General features: G+C 42.8%; 1 pseudogene; it reads left to right on the forward strand.

Annotated features, from left to right (window-relative positions):
* Window positions 1-244: 244 nt before the first annotated feature.
* LOC120039024 overlaps window positions 245-15,000 on the forward strand; it is a 27,872-nt pseudogene continuing 13,116 nt past the window's right edge.

Here is a 15,000-nt window from a genome sequence, read left to right on the forward strand (position 1 = left end):
CGCTCGCTGTCCAGTTTCACCACGTGAGTTCCAGTGGCACAGACCCTGATCTTTTCCCGGGAGGAGATCAACAACAGCAGGATCTGCTTCCAGGGTGTTCTGGGTTACCAGGTCTATGACTCTGCAGCTCTCTGCCCCCCTTGCCACCCACTCAGCCCGGCCCTGATGAACAGCCTGGCCTGAGGACAGCCTGGGGAGAAACCCTCCTCCTGCTCCAGATCTCCGCCGTTGTTGGGTATTGTAGGGGATCAAGCTCCACATCAACCATCGAAGATCATCCCTGTCGGACCATCAGGCATCCCGTGGTGAGACACCTTCTGGTTGGACTCTTTAGGGTAGTATAATCATGTCAGCTAGTATGAAAGATCAATTCAAATCTTCCCGTTTTTCCACACAGATCTAGCCACTTGCCACCTGTGCTTGTCTGAGTACAGAAAAAAAGTCCCCTCCTTATTCAGAACATCTACAGTGACTTATACAGAGCAGCAGAGAGCCCTGGCAAAGCTGGTCAAACACTTTGGATGGAACGGGTGGGAGTGGTGAACAGCAACAATGACTATGGAACAAGGGCCTGGCCACATTCATGGAGGCAGCGTCGCATGAAGGGTCTGTGTAGAGTACCAAGAGGCCATCCCACCGACAGGACCCCTGAGAGGAACTCATGGAAACCGTCAGGGTGATAGGAAGGGCCACAGCTAGGGTGGTGGTACTGTTCCTGGGCTTTTTTTTTCGGGGACCTCCTCCCCCTGCTGAATGAGTTGGCTCTGAGGAGACCCAGGGTTGCAGTGGCGTGGGCAGCGAGGCCTGGATCACAGCCAGAGTGCTTAACGGAGAACAAGGCCTACGGTCCTGAGTGGGGCGGTGGGCTTTGCCATCAGGAATGCCAGGCTGGATGGTCTGGAGGGTTCTAGAGAAGGTGCACCCCTCTCAGGCGCAGATAACACCCTGCTATGGAGTTCTGGGAAGGAGTCTGTGTTCAGTGCTCCTTCAAGGGGGGCAGCGCACGCTGTGCACAGGAACAGAGAGCTTAGCAAAAGCTGAAGACCAATACACGGAAGTGTCCAGAGCGGAGAAATCCAATAAAGTGTACACCAGCTGTTGTATATGCCAGTGCACACGCTCTACACAACCTACGGCAGACTTAAAGAATGACACAGACAGGGGCAACAGACCAGTCTACCACACCACAGCAGGGAGCAAGCACATGTCATATGAATCATCCCCTCTGTCTGTTTTCGTGTCTCTCTCTGGGTCTCTCTGTGTCTCTCTGTCTCTCTCTGTCTCTCTTGGTGTCTCTCTGTTCTCGTCTCTCTGTCTATATTGTCTCTTATGCATCTGTGTGTATCTGTGTGTCTCTGTGTGTCTCTGTGTCTCTTGTGTCTCTCTCTCTCCACGTCTCTCTCTCTCAATCTCTTCATTCTCTTTTCTCTCTCACTTCTCTCTCTCTCTCTGTCTCTCTCCATGTTGTGAGCAGGTGCGGAGCAGTACCTGAAGGAGGTGGAGGTTTAGAGTAAAGACAGGAGAGGACGAGATCGGTTCGTGATAACGGAGATTGGGTGGCGGCTACACCTAGTGAACTGGCAGCAGGAGGAGAATGGGACCTGCAGTTCAATGCTGTGGGGCTGTCTGATTCCTCGAGGCCCCCTGAACAGCGCATTACCTTCAACAAGGGAAAACTGTCTGGCAGGGGGCCAGGCAGAGGTTTAGACTAAATACATGTTGACTAGTTGCAAAAGCATAACACATGCACAACCTCAAACCACTACGAATGTTAAAACATGATTCTTATAACGTAATCCGCATAGTCTATCGCAATTGTCTTGTTTTGTACTGCGTAATATAACTCCACAAGTAGTGGACATTAAAATATTTCTGCACGTTTTATTATATAAAATACACCATTATTTCAGACGTGTGTATTTCTCTACAGGCACTGCGGGGTGTGCAGTGAGAGCCTGTCCCACAGGCACTCGTTAAGCTGTACAGAAAGGAAAGCCTGTATGCTGTTATGACTGGTACCATGTGCGGCGGGAGAGATCGTATATCACAGGTAATATATAATGCATTTAGGGCTACCGCAATACTTTTCAAGCTCTTCTCACTGCCCAAACAAGACTAATAGATTGGAAAAACACAGACACACTGATTCATGAATGAATGACGTTTCTAATCTCCCTACAGATTCTAAACGGCTGCTACGATGTGACTTGGAGTTATTGGTCAAATGAAAAAAGGGACCGCTGTGTGGCTTGAAACCAGTTGAATCATCTCTATGAAGAAAGATGGAATAGTTATGTGTTTTTTCTCCTTACTGGGGCTGGTGTACTACTTCTGGTAGCGTGGTGTTTTCAATTCATAAGGACACCCCATCGTCAGGCCAAAAACTCTGAGGAGCTTCCTGCTGCTTTCTCCTTGACTCTGTGTTTTCTGTGTTCTCTTACTTTCATGGCCGGCCCTCGAGTGGTCCTGTATGCTGCGTCACACAGCGTTTTGGGATCACCCTTCGTCCTCGCATCTCTTGTATTCTGGGGAAAACAATAGTGGTGTTGATGGCCTCAGAGCTACACTTCCAGCCGTAATGTCATGAAATGGTTTGCGTCCTCCACAGCAGAGACTCAGGTTATGGCGTTCACTCTCATACAGGTACTGATCTGTGTACTTTGGTTAACAGTCTCCCTCCTTTCCTACAAGAACATGAAGAACCATAAGGAACAAGACATTCTAGAGTGTGATGTGGGTCAGCTATGGTTCTGGGCTGTATTGGGTATATAGGACTCCTGGCTCTCTTGTGCTTTGTGCTGGCTTTTCTGGCTCGAAATCTGCCGAGAACTTCAATGAGGCCAAATTCATCACCTCAGCATGCTCATATTCTGTGCAGTCGGATACCTTTATCCCAAGCTTATGTCAGCTCTCCTGGGAAGTTCACTGTAGCTGTGGAGATCTTGCTATTCTGGCCCCAGTTTTGTTTACATTTTCTGCATATGGCTCCTAAATGTTTCATTATATCGCTGAGGCCAGAGCAAAACACCAAGACATATGATGGTGAAGACATCACAATGACATACGTAGTAAAGAAAGATAGTTAGGAAAAGGCGCAACCAACAAAGCCCTTCAGGATGATACTGACCATTGACCTATTCAAAGTCTCTTTCTATAATAAACACGACCACATCATTCAAAAGTCAAGTGAGGTAACCACATCCCCAGGGTCAATGATACAACAAAAAAAATAGAGCCTGTAAACATCTGTGCAAAGAAGTGGGACTTGAAAGGGGAAGGGTTCAAAATCAAGGCAGGACGAGAGAGATCTGCTACAGTTTTGACTTTGAAAACTGCATAAAATTCTCACAATGATCATATTACTTTTAGGAAGTAATTGATTCGGAGTTTTGGAGATAACGTTTACGTGTGGAACTAGGTGCATACTTTCTGATTCCCGATCTTACTTCTTGGTTAGCCTAATTTGTTTGTAGAGGGCAGGTTCTAAGGGTTATGTTTGTGGTGATGACTGAGATATCAACCAATGTAAATCCTCTCCTGCCCATGTCTCCATTCCTGTCTCTTCATGGAGACATTGTGAGAGCCGTTCGACAAGAGAAAGAGCCTACCTGGTGAACAGATCTTTAAGGGTACATAGATGTTCAATAAGTCCATAAGTCTGAACAACATCACAAACGTCCAACACTATGCAAGCAGCCATATCTACATGGGTGTGGTCGCACATTATGAGAGTCATGACAATAATGAAGCAGAAAGAAAATCTAATTTTTGACAAAGCGATGTTCTCACGCTCTACCCCCATCGGCCACGACGCCTGGTGTGCTCCACAGCCACCTCAGTGACCCTCAGTGACTTGCTGCTGTCAAGTCAGGTCCAGATCAGGAAGCCCAACCAAGCCCCTTACTGAGCCTCTGTCTCACAGCCTGCTCTGGACAAGCATGGTCTACATATCTCATCCAAAAACAACATTGACTCTTAAAAACCTCTCTCGTAGGCGCTGTGGCCACCATAACCCAATGTGTGTCAATACATCAAGGGCATGTGGCATTCATACACCATCCAACACAAAGCAGCGGTCCTCAGTGAAATGTGTTATAATGAATATATGTCTGTAAGTGCATGTATCGTGAATGTATTGGTACTTCATGAAATATTACAGTGGTTGTTGTCACGACTCCCACCGGAAGTGTGGCTTCCCTTGCCGTTCTGGTAGCGCTCGGCGGCGTCGTCACCGGCCTATAGCTGCCAATGATCATTTCCCCCCCGCCCCCTTGTCTGTTTATTAGTTGACCTGGTTTAGTTAGGGTTAATTGGATTGGGCTTATTACCAGCCGGCCAGCCTGCTGGTTGTGCGGGAGTATTTCAGTATACGTTTGTACTCGACTGTAAATACGTTGTTTGTGTATTGGTGTTTTTTGCGAAATGTTTAGTTCCCCGTTGGGGCATTTGTGTGAGTGGTGCTTTTCACCGGTGTGGTGTAATTAAAGCTACCCTGAACTCGCGCTTGCTGCGCCTGACTTCTTCTCCACTACACCCCTGACGTTACAGTTGTCATAAGCAATCAGCTGTCTAATATCATCTGGTCTCCAGCCTTACTTGAATTATCACAATGCTAGAGACAGACACAAATAACTTAAAAAACTAGAATGGTCATTTTCTATGAATTGTGTGACTTGCTTCAGCTGGCCAAATATAGTGTAATGTAGTGGAAGCGTTTGTAAGGTTGTGCAGAGAGGAGAGAACAGGATAGACAGACACATAGTTGACAGGCTACAGAAGAGGCTACGCTAATGACAAAGGAGATTGAATGACAAGGGACTACACGTCTCGGAAGGTTCGACACGTAAGCTTACGTTGCAAAATCTTAGTGACTAAAATGATTAAAGATACAGTACTGCTGCTGAGTGAATAGGCTAGCTAGCATTGCTCTTGCTTTGTTGACTTGTTTGAAAGTGTAAGGGCTAGGTAACCTCGATAACTGGCTAGGTAACCTCGATAACCTCGATAATTACTCTAAACACACATTATCTTAGATACAAAGACAGCAAAGACAACTATGTATCTAGCTAACACTCCACTAATCAAATCGTTCGTTGTAATGTATTATAGTTTCTACAGGCACTGTGTCGGTAGAAGTAGAAGAAGTCTTGACTAGCTAGCTAGCAGTTGTTGACTAGGTAGGAGAACGGTGCGCGGGCGACGAAATAAGCGGGCAGCTAACCTCGATAATTACCTAACACACAATTATCTTAGATTACAAGACAGCAAAAGACAACTATGTAGCTAGCTAACACTACACTATCAAATCGTTCGTTGTAATGATACTAGTTTCACAGTGCTGCTAGTCGGTAGAAGTTGACTAGCTAGCTAGCCAGTGTGGATTAGTAGTGAGAACGGTGGCGCGGCGCGGCGTTGAAAGGGACGAAAATAGCTGGCTAGCTAACCTCGATAATTACTCTAAACTAACAAAGTTATCTAGATACAAAGGACAGCAAAAGACAACTATGTAGCTAGCTAACACTACACTAATCAAAATCGTTCCGTTGTAATGTATTAGTTTCTACAGTGCTGCTAGTCGGTAGAAGTTTGACTAGCTAGCTAGCAGGTGTTGACTAGGTAGGAGAACGGTTGGCGCTGGCGGCGGACGAAAATAGCTGCTAGCTAACCTCGATAATTACTTAAACTACACAATTATCTTAGATACAAAGGACAGCAAAGACAACTATGTAGCGAGCTAACACTACACTAATCAAGTCGTTCCGTTGTAATGTAATAGTTTCTACAGTGCGCTATGCGGTAGAAAGTTGGCTAGCTGGCTAGATCGCAGTGTTGACTACTTAGAAAAGACGAAAATAGCTCGGGCTAGCTAACCTCGATAATTACTCTAAAACTACACAATTATCTTTTGATACAAAGAGGCTATGTAGCTAGCTAAGAAAAATGCTCAGACAAAACAAAATCAAACCGTTGTACGAGGAAGGCACTCTCTTCTCTTCTCTCTCTCTCTCTCTGGAGTCTCTCTGGAGTAGTAGTTAGTAGTATAGTAGTCGTAGTAGGCCTAGAAGTAGTACGAGTATGTTAGTTCGTAAAGTAGGTCTAGTTTGTTGTAGTGGTCATAGTGGTTTTGTAGGCCTAGTGGTAGTAGTGGTAGTTTTGGTAGTAGGCCTAGTGGTAGTAGTAGCTATAGTAGTAGTAGCAAAAAAAACTAGTAGTAGTAGCCTAGTGGTCAGTAGTAGTAGTAGTAGTAGTAGTAGTAGAGTAGGGCCTAGTCGGGAGTAGTAGTAGAGTAGTAGGTGAGGTGTAGGTAGTAGTTAGTAGTGGTTAGTCGGACTAGTGGTAGTAGTAGTGGTAGTAAAGTAGGAGTAGTAGTTTTAGGCCTAGTTGGTTACTATAGTAGTGGTAATAGTAGTAGTCAGTAGTAGAGAGTAGTAGTAGTACTAGTATTGGTAGTAGTGGTAGTAGTAACAGTGGTAGTTAGTGGTAGTAGCTAGTATAGTAGTATAGTAGTAGTAGTAGTAGTAGTTGTAGGGTAGTAGTAGTAGTATGTAGTAGTGGCAGTGGTGGTAGTAGTAGTAGTAGTGTAGTGGTAGTAGTAGTAGTGATAGTAGAAGTAGTGGTTAGTTGAAGTATTAGTAGGCCTATGGTAGTAGGTAGCAGTAGCGTAGAGTGGTAGTGGGTAGTAGTAGTGTAGTAGTATGCCAGAGTGGTGTAGTAGTGGTGGTAGTAGTAGTAGTAGTAGTAGGCCAGTGGTGGTAGTAGTAGTAGTAGTGGCAGTAGTACTAGTAGTAGTAGTGGTGGTAGTAGGGCCTTAGTTGGTGGTAGTAGTAGTGTAGTAGTAGTACGTAGTATTAGTAGTAGTATAGTAGTAGTATAGTAGTAGCGTGTAGTATAGTAGTAGTAGTTAGTAGTAGTAGTTAGTGGGCCTAGTGGAGAAGTAGTGTAGTAGTTAGTAGTAGTGGTAGTAGGTCTAGAAAGTAGTATTAGTGGTCGTAGTAGTTCCGTGTGCAGTAGATAGTAGTGTGAAAGTACTGTAGTAGAGTAGTGTAGAGTGGAAAGATGCATAGTGGTAGTGGTCGTAGCTGGTAGTGGCCTAGTGGTATTAGTAGTCGTGGGTAATGGTAGTAGTGGTAATAGGCCTATTTGTAGAATTAGTAGTAGTGTAGTAGGTCTAGTGGTAATAGTTAGTAGTAGTGGTAGTAGGCCTCGTTGTAGTAGTAGTGGAGGAGTAGTAGTAGTAGTAGTGGCCTAGTGTAGGTAGTATGGTAGTAGTAAGTTGTAGTGGTTTAGGGTGAGCTGTATTATTAGTGTGGTGGTTATTAGTAGTACTAGTAGCTTTGGTAATAGTAGTAGTTGGTAGTAGTAGTAGTAGTAGTAGTAGTAGTAGTAGTAGTAGTTGGTAGTAGTAGTAGTTAGTAGTCAGTAGTAGTAGTAGTAGCAGTTATTAGGGTATAGAAGTAGAGTTGTAGTGGTAGTGGTATTTGTGTAGTATGTAGTTGTAGTAGTTGTAGTAGTAGGCCTTGTGGTAGTAGTAGTGGTAGTAGTAGAAAGTATTTGGTAGTGGTAGTAGTAGTAGTAGACCTTAGGTTGATTAGTAGTAGTAGTAGTAGTAGGTAGTAGTGGCCTTCCTAGTTGTAGTAGCGGTACGTAGGCCTGTTGTAGGAGTAGTATTAGTGGTAGTAGTAGTAGTGAAGGTAGGCCTAGAAGGTAATATTCTTGTTAGTGGTGTGTAGCAGAGTAGTTGTGGCAGTACTAGTATTGGTAGAGTGAAAGTGGCCTAGTTGGAGGGGTAGTCGTGGTCGTAGGGCCTAGTGGTTGGTAGTAGTATTGGAAATGGTAGTGTGATAAATAGACCTATTGGTAGTAGTAGTAAGTAGTAGTGGTAGTAGTAGTAGTGCTAGAAGTAGTTAGTAGTGTAGTGGTAGTAGGGCCTATGGTAGTAGTTGGGTAGTTTTGGTAGTAGGCCTAGTGGTAGTAGTAGGTATAGTAGTGTGTAGTTTAGTAGACCTAGTGGCGTAGTAGTAATAGTAGTAGTGTAGTAGTAGTAGTTAGTAGTAGACCTAGTGGTGGTAGTAGTAGTAGTAGTAGTAGTAGGAGTAGTAGAAAACCCCCCTCTCTCCCCCAACTAGGCCAAGTTGGTAGTGAGTAGTTAGTAGTTCGAGTAGAAGGCACAGTGGTAAGTATTAGTAGTGTAGTCAGTAGTGGTAGTAGAGGGGTAGAAGTAGTAGTAGTATGGTGAGTAGTAGTAGTAGTAGTGAGTATAATATGCTGATTGGTAGTAGTAGTAGTAGTGGTAGTAGTGAGTTCGTAGTAGTATAGTAGTAGTATAGTAGTAGTAGTAGTAGTAGTAGTAGTAGTATTGGTAGTAGTGTGTAGTCGTATTAGTGGTAAGTAGTAGTGGTAGTAGTGGTATGGTAGTAGTAGTAGTGATAGTGGTAGTAGTGGGAGTGGTTTAGTGTAGTAGTGTAGTAGTAGTAGTAGAGGCGTAAATGGTATAGTTTAGTGGTAATAGTAGTAGTAGTAGGAGGCCCTGAGTGTAGTAGTGGTAGTAGTAGTAGTAGTAGTAGTAGTAGCATATGTAGTAGGTAGTAGTAGTATTAGTAAGTAGTAGTAGTAGTTAGTAGTTCCGTAGTGTAGCCTAGCGGTAGTAGTAGTGAGAAAAGCAGTTAGTAGTAGTAGTGGTAGTTAAGAATAGTTGGTAGTGGCGGTTAAGTAGAGTAGTAGTAGTAGTAGTAGTAGTAAGTAGTATGTATGGTAGTAGTGAGTAGTTCGTAGTTGACAGTGGTTGGTAGTAGTAGTAGTAGTTGGTAGTGGTAGTAGTAGTAGTGTAGTAGAATAGTGGTTGTTGAAGTATAGTAGGCCATGTAGAGTAGCAGTAGAATTGTAGAATAGTGGTAGTGGTAGTAGTAGTAGTTAGTATGCCTAGTGTAGTAGTAGTGGTGGTAGTAGTAGTAGTAGTAGTAGGCCAAGTGGTGAGTAGTAGTAGTTAGTAGTAGTAGTAGTAGTAGTAGTCGTAGTAGTAGTAGTATTAGTAGCAGTAGTAGTAGTGGGCCTAAGTGGTAGTAGTAGTAGTTAGTAGTAGTAGTAGTAGTGGTAAGTATGTCTAGAAGTAGTATTAGTGTAGTTAGTAGTTCTCGATGGAAGTAGAAGTAGTGGTTAAAAGGAGTAGTAGTAGTAGTAGTGGTAGTAGTGGAGTAGGCCTAGTGTAGTGGTAGTAGTGTAGTAGGCCTAGTGGTATAGTAGTGTGGAATGTAATAGTGGTTAATAGGCCTATGTATGAAGATAGTAGTGGTAGTAGGACTCGTGTCGTAATAGTAGTAGTTAGTGGTAGTAGGCCTAGTGGTAGTAGGTAGTGTAGGAGTAGTAGTAGTAGTAGCCTAGTGGTTTAGTAGTAGTTTAGTGGTAGTATGAGCTGATAGTAGTAGTGGTGGTATTAGTAGTACTAGTAGTTTTGGTAGTAGTAGTAGTGGTAGTAGTAGTAGTAGGAAGTTAGTAGTAAGTAGTAGTAGTAGTAGTAGTAGCAGTGGTAGCTAGTAGTAGTATAGTAGTAGTAGTGTAAGTAGTAGTAGTAGTAGTAGTTGTATAAGTAGCAGATTAGGGTAGTAGTAGTAGTAGTTGTAGTAGTAGGCCTAGTGGTAGTAGTAGTGGTAGTAGTAGAATAGTGGGAGTGGTAGTATATTAGTAGACCTAGTGAGACGTAGTAGTAGTAGTATAGTAGTAGTAGTGGGCCTAGTGGTAGTATGGTAGTGGCACCTAAGTGGTAGTCAGTAGTAGTGGTATAGTAGTAGGAAAGTAGGCTAGAAGAGAAGATTATGTTAGTGGTTGGGGCTCCAGCAGTAGGAAGGTTGTGGCAGTACTAGTATTGGTAGTAGTGAAAGTAGCCTAGTTGGAGTGTAGTTAGTGTCGTAGCCTAAGTGGTGTTAGTAGTAGGGAAATTGGTCGTAGTGATAATAGACCTATTGGTAGTAGTAGTAGTAGTTTAGAGGTGGGTAGTAGTAGTAGTGGGTAGTAGTAGTAGTAGTAGTGGTAGTAGCTAGTGGTAGTAGTGGCTAGTTGGTAGTAGGCCCTAGTGGTAGTAGTAGGTATAGTAGTAGTAGTAGTAGTAGTAGGCCTAGTGGTGTAGTAGTAGGTAGTAGTAGTAGTCGGTAGTAGTAGTAGTAGTAGCTAGATGGTGGTATTAGTCAGTAAGTAGTAGTAGTAGTAGGCCAAGTTGAGTAGTAGTAGTTAGAATAGTAGGCCAAGTGAGGGTATAGTAGTCGTAGTGAGCCTAGTGGTAGTAGTCGTGGTAGAAGTAGTAGTAGTAGTGGAGTAGTAGTGTATAGAGTAGTGGTAGTAATAGGCCTATTGTAGTAGTAAGTAGTAGTAGTAGTAGTAGTAGTAGTAGTAGCAGTAGTAGTAGTAGTAGAGTAGTAGTAGTGTAGTAGTAGTAGTCGTAGTAGTGGTGGTAGTAGTAGTAGTACGTAGTGTAGTAGTAGTGGTAGTAGTATTAGTAGGTAGTAGTAGTGGTAGTAGTTTATTGGTATTAGTAGTAGTGATAGTGGTAGTATGGTAGTGGTAGTTAGTAGGCTTAGGGTTAGTAGTTAGTAGCAGTAGGCTGTAAATGGTATAGCGTTGGTAAATAGTAGTAGTAGTAGGAGCCTAGTGGTAGTAGTGGTAGTAGTAGTAGTAGTAGTTAGTAGTAGGCCTATTGGTAGTAGTAGTAGTAGTAGTGTAGTAGTAGAGTAGTAGTAGGCCTAGCGGTATTAGTAGTAGAAGCAGTAGTAGTAGTAGTGGGAGTACGAATAGTGGTAGATGGTGGTTAGTAGTAGTAGTCGTAGTAGCTAGTAGTAGCTAGGCAAGTGGGAGTAGTAGTAGTAGTATAGAAGCTAGGGGTAGTAGTAGTAATAACTAGGCTAGTGGTAGTAGTAGTGGTATGAAGTTATAGGGGTAGTAGTAGTAGTAGGTGTGGTAGTGGCGTAGGCCTAGAAGTAGTATTAGCTATAGTTGTTTTGGTAGTAGTACTAGTGGTGTAGTGGTAGTTAGGCTAGAACTCGTGGAGTAGTGTTAGTAGCCTAGTGGTAGTAGAGTAGTAGTAGTAGTAGTAGTAGTCATAGTAGTAGTAGTAGTAGTAGGGTATCCTAGTGGTAGTAGTAGTCGTATTAGTTGTATAGCCTAGTTTTAGTAGTAGTAGTAGTAGTAGTAGTAGTAGTATTAGGCCTAGCGGTAGTGGTAGTAGTAGTAGTATCTAGGAGTAGAGCAAAGGTTAGTAGTGGTATTAGTTGGTAGTAAGCCCCATGGTAGTAGTTGTGGTAGTAGAATAGTATAGTAGTCAGTTAGTAGTAGTAGGAGTAGGTAGTTGTGAGGTAGTGGCTAGATGGTAGTAGGGTCGTAGTGGTAGAGGAGTAGTAATAGTAGGTAGTAGTCCTAATGTAGTAGTGAGAGTAGTAGTAGGGTAGTAACCGGTGGTAGTATTAGTGGTAGTAGTAGTAGTGGTATTAGGAGTTTTGTGGTAGTAGCCTAGTGGTAGTAGGGGTAGTCGTGGTAGTATGCCTAGTGGTAGTAGTAGTAGTGGTAGTAGTAGCAGTGTTCAGTATGCTAGAAGTAGCATTAGTGGTCTGGTTGTGAAGTAGCATAGTGTAGTAGTGTAGTAGTCTGAGCTAGTGATAGTAGTGGTAGTAGTAGTGTAGTAGTAGTAGTAGGCTAGTGGTAGTAGTAGTAGTAGTAGTAGTAGTAGTAGTAGTAGAGTAGTAGGGGTAGTAGTAGTGGTGGTAGTATGTCTAGTGGTAGTAGTAGTAATAGTATAGTTGTAGGGCCTAGTGGTAGTATAGTGGAGTAGGTAGTAGAGTAGTAGTAGTAGGGCCCGAGCAGGTATAGTAGTAGAAGCATTAGTAGTAGTTTAGTGGTAGTACGAAGAGTTGTAGTGGTGGTTAGTAGTAGTAGTAGTGTAGTAGTAGTAGTAGACCTAGTGGTAGTAGTGGGTAGTAGTCAGTAGTGGGAGTAGTAGAGGAGTAGAGGCCAATTGGTAAGTGAGTAGGAGTAGTAGTAGAGTAGTAGTAAGCCTAGTGGTAGTAGATAGTAATACTAGGCTCTAGTGGTAGTAGTAGTGGTAGGATTATAGTGGTATAGTAGTAGTAAGGTGTGGTAATGGTACGTAGGCCTCCACAACGAAGTAGTATTAGCATAGTTGTTTGGTAGTAGTACTATTGGTAGTAGTGGTAGTCGGCCTAGCACTAGTGTTGTAGTGGTAGTAGGCCTAGTGGTTAGTAGTAGTAGTAGTAGCGTAGTAGTAGTACGAGTAGTAGTAGTAGTAGTAGGGTTCCTAGTGGTAGGAGTAGTCGTATTCGTTGTAGTAGGCATAGTTTAGTCAGTAGTAAATAGTAGTAGTAGTAGTGTAAGTAGAAGTAGTAGTAGCTAGTAGTCGTATAGCCTAGCGGTAGTGGTAGTTTAGTAGTAGTAGTAATTAGTAGTTAGTAGAGCAAAGGTAGTAGTGGTTATTAGGGTGGTAAGGCCCCATGGTAGTAGTTTTGTACAGTAGTATAGTAGTATTTAGTTAGTAGTAGTAGTAGTATAGTAGTTGTGGAGGTAGTTGGCCTCGTGGAGTAGTGGGTAGTAGTGGTAGGACGTAGTAGTCTAGTTAGTAGTATGCCTAATGTTAGTAGTAGTAGAGTAGTAGAAAAACCCAAAATGTAGTAAACCGCGTTTTTGGGTTTTTTGAGTATTAGTGGTAGTAGTAGTAGTGGATAGTAGTTGTGTTAGTAGGCCTAGTGGTTAGTATGTAGAGTGGTAGTAGCCTAGTGGTAGTAGTAGTAGTGGTAGTAGTAGACAGTGTTAGTAGGCTAGAAGTCGCATTGTGGTCTTGGTTGTGTGATAGTAGCACTAGTGTAGTAGTGGTAGTAGTATGAGGCCAGTGATAGTAGTGGTAGAGTAGTAGTAGTAGTAGTCGTAGTAGTAGGCTAGTGGTAGTAGTAGTAGTAGTAGTCAGTAGTAGTAGTTGTAGTAGTAGTGGTGGGTAGTAATGCCTAGTTGGTGTAATATAGTAGTTGTAGGCCTAGTGTAGTAGTAGTTGCTAGTAGTAGGTAAGTAGTGTAGTAGTGTAGTAGTAATAGCTAAGCTTGTGTAGTTAGTAGTAGTATAGCCTAGTGGTAGTGGTGGTAGTAGTAGTATGCCGAGTGGTAGTAGTACTAGTAGTAGTAGTAGTAGTAGTAGTGGTAGTAGGCTTAGTAGTAGTAGTAGTAGTTGTAGGCCTAGTGGTAGTAGTAGTAGTGGTTTTAGTGGTACTAGGCCTAGTGGTAGTAGTAGAGGTAGGATTATTAGTGGTAGTAGTCGTAGTAGTGGTAGTAGTGGTAGTAGGCCTAGAAGTAGTATTAGTGGTAGTGGTTGTGGTAGTAGTACTAGTGTTAGTAGTGGTAGTAGGCCTAGTACTAGTGGTAGTAGTTGTAGTAGGCCTAGTGGTAGAAGTAGTAGCAGTGGTAGTAGACCTAGTGGTAGTAGTGGTAGTAGTGGTAGTAGGCCTAGTGGTAGTAGTAGTAGTGGTATACCTAGTGGTAGTAGTGATATTATTAGTAGTAGTAGTAGTAATATTGGTAGTAGTTGTATTAGTAGTAGTAGTGCTAGTGGTAGTATTAGTAGGGTATGTAGTAGTAGTGGTAGTAGTAGTGGCAGTAGTGGTAGTGGTAGTAGTAGTAGTGGAAGTAGTAGTAGAGGTAGTAGTAGTAGTCATAGTAGTAGGCTTAGTGTTAGTAGTAGTGGTTGTGGTGGTATTGGTAGTAGTAGTAGTGGTAGTAGCAGTAGTAGTAGTGGTAGTAGTAGTGTTAGTAGTAGTAGTAGTAGTAGGCCTAATGGTAGTAGTAGTGGTAATAGTAGTAGTAGTAGAGGTAGTAGTAGGAGGCCTAGTGGTAGTTGTGGTAGTAGTAGTAGTAGTAGTATGCCTAGTGGTAATAGTAGTTGTAGTAGTAGTAGTAGTAGTAGTAGCGGTAGTAGGCATATTGGTAGGAGTAGTAGCGGTAGTAGTAGGCCTAGTGGTGGTAGCATTAGTAGTAGTCAGTAGTAGTAGTAGTAGTAGTAGTAGTAGTAGTAGTAGTAAGCCTAGTGGTAGTAGTAGTAGTGTTACTAGGCCTAGTGGTAGTAGTAGTGGTAGGATTATTAGTTGTAGTAGTCGTAGTAGATTGTAGTGTGGTCAGTTAGGCCTAGAAGTAGTATTAGTGGGTGGTAGTGGTTGTGGTAGTAGTACTAGTGGTAATAGTGGTAGTAGGCCTAGTACTAGTGGTAGTAGTGGTAGTAGACCTAGTGGTAAAAGTAGTAGTAGTGGTAGTAGGCCTTGTGGTAGCAGTAGTGGTAGTAGTAGTAGTCGTAGTAGTAGTAGTAGTCATAGTGGGAGTAGTATTAGTCGTATTAGTAGTAGTAGGCCTAGTGTTAGTAGTAGTAGTAGTAGTAGTAGTAGTAGTAGTAGTAGTAGTAGTAGTAGTAGTAGTAGTAGTAGTAGTATTAGTAGTAGCAGGCAAAATGTTAGTAGTGGTATTAGTGGTAGTAAGCCTAACTTCCTTTCATGGGCAACCAAAGCGCCAGGCCAGCTAGTTAACATAAGCCTAAAGTTACTACATCTAGCTACATGTTGAACTTCCATCCTCTCAGGCTAGGGGCAAACATATGTTATGAATTTATGTTGTGATATAAATTATTGGCCAGTACGGAGAATTAAGTAAAACCACAAGTCAAAATCCCTATCCACCATGGCTAAAAGGGAAGATTTAGCTAGCTAGCAATGGGGACAACGACACAACGAGATGCACCAATTCAGTTTCTGTCAATGACATTTGGCTGCTAATGGATGTGATTGGTGTGAAGCCAAATTCAAACAGGCTTCCCTTGAGACCTTTTTATGGTGTGCCAGACCATTCACAGCTGAGCTCACTCAGTTTAGCTCAATGCTGAGCTGATGCTTTAATTTTTTAAATGATCAAGGGAGCCAAAATTTGCTGGCTTCCCTTGCATTCAATGCTATGGGAGGCAACAATGCCATACTCT

This window comes from Salvelinus namaycush, unplaced genomic scaffold, assembly GCF_016432855.1.
Source record: "Salvelinus namaycush isolate Seneca unplaced genomic scaffold, SaNama_1.0 Scaffold2482, whole genome shotgun sequence".
Lineage (NCBI taxonomy): Eukaryota > Metazoa > Chordata > Actinopteri > Salmoniformes > Salmonidae > Salvelinus > Salvelinus namaycush.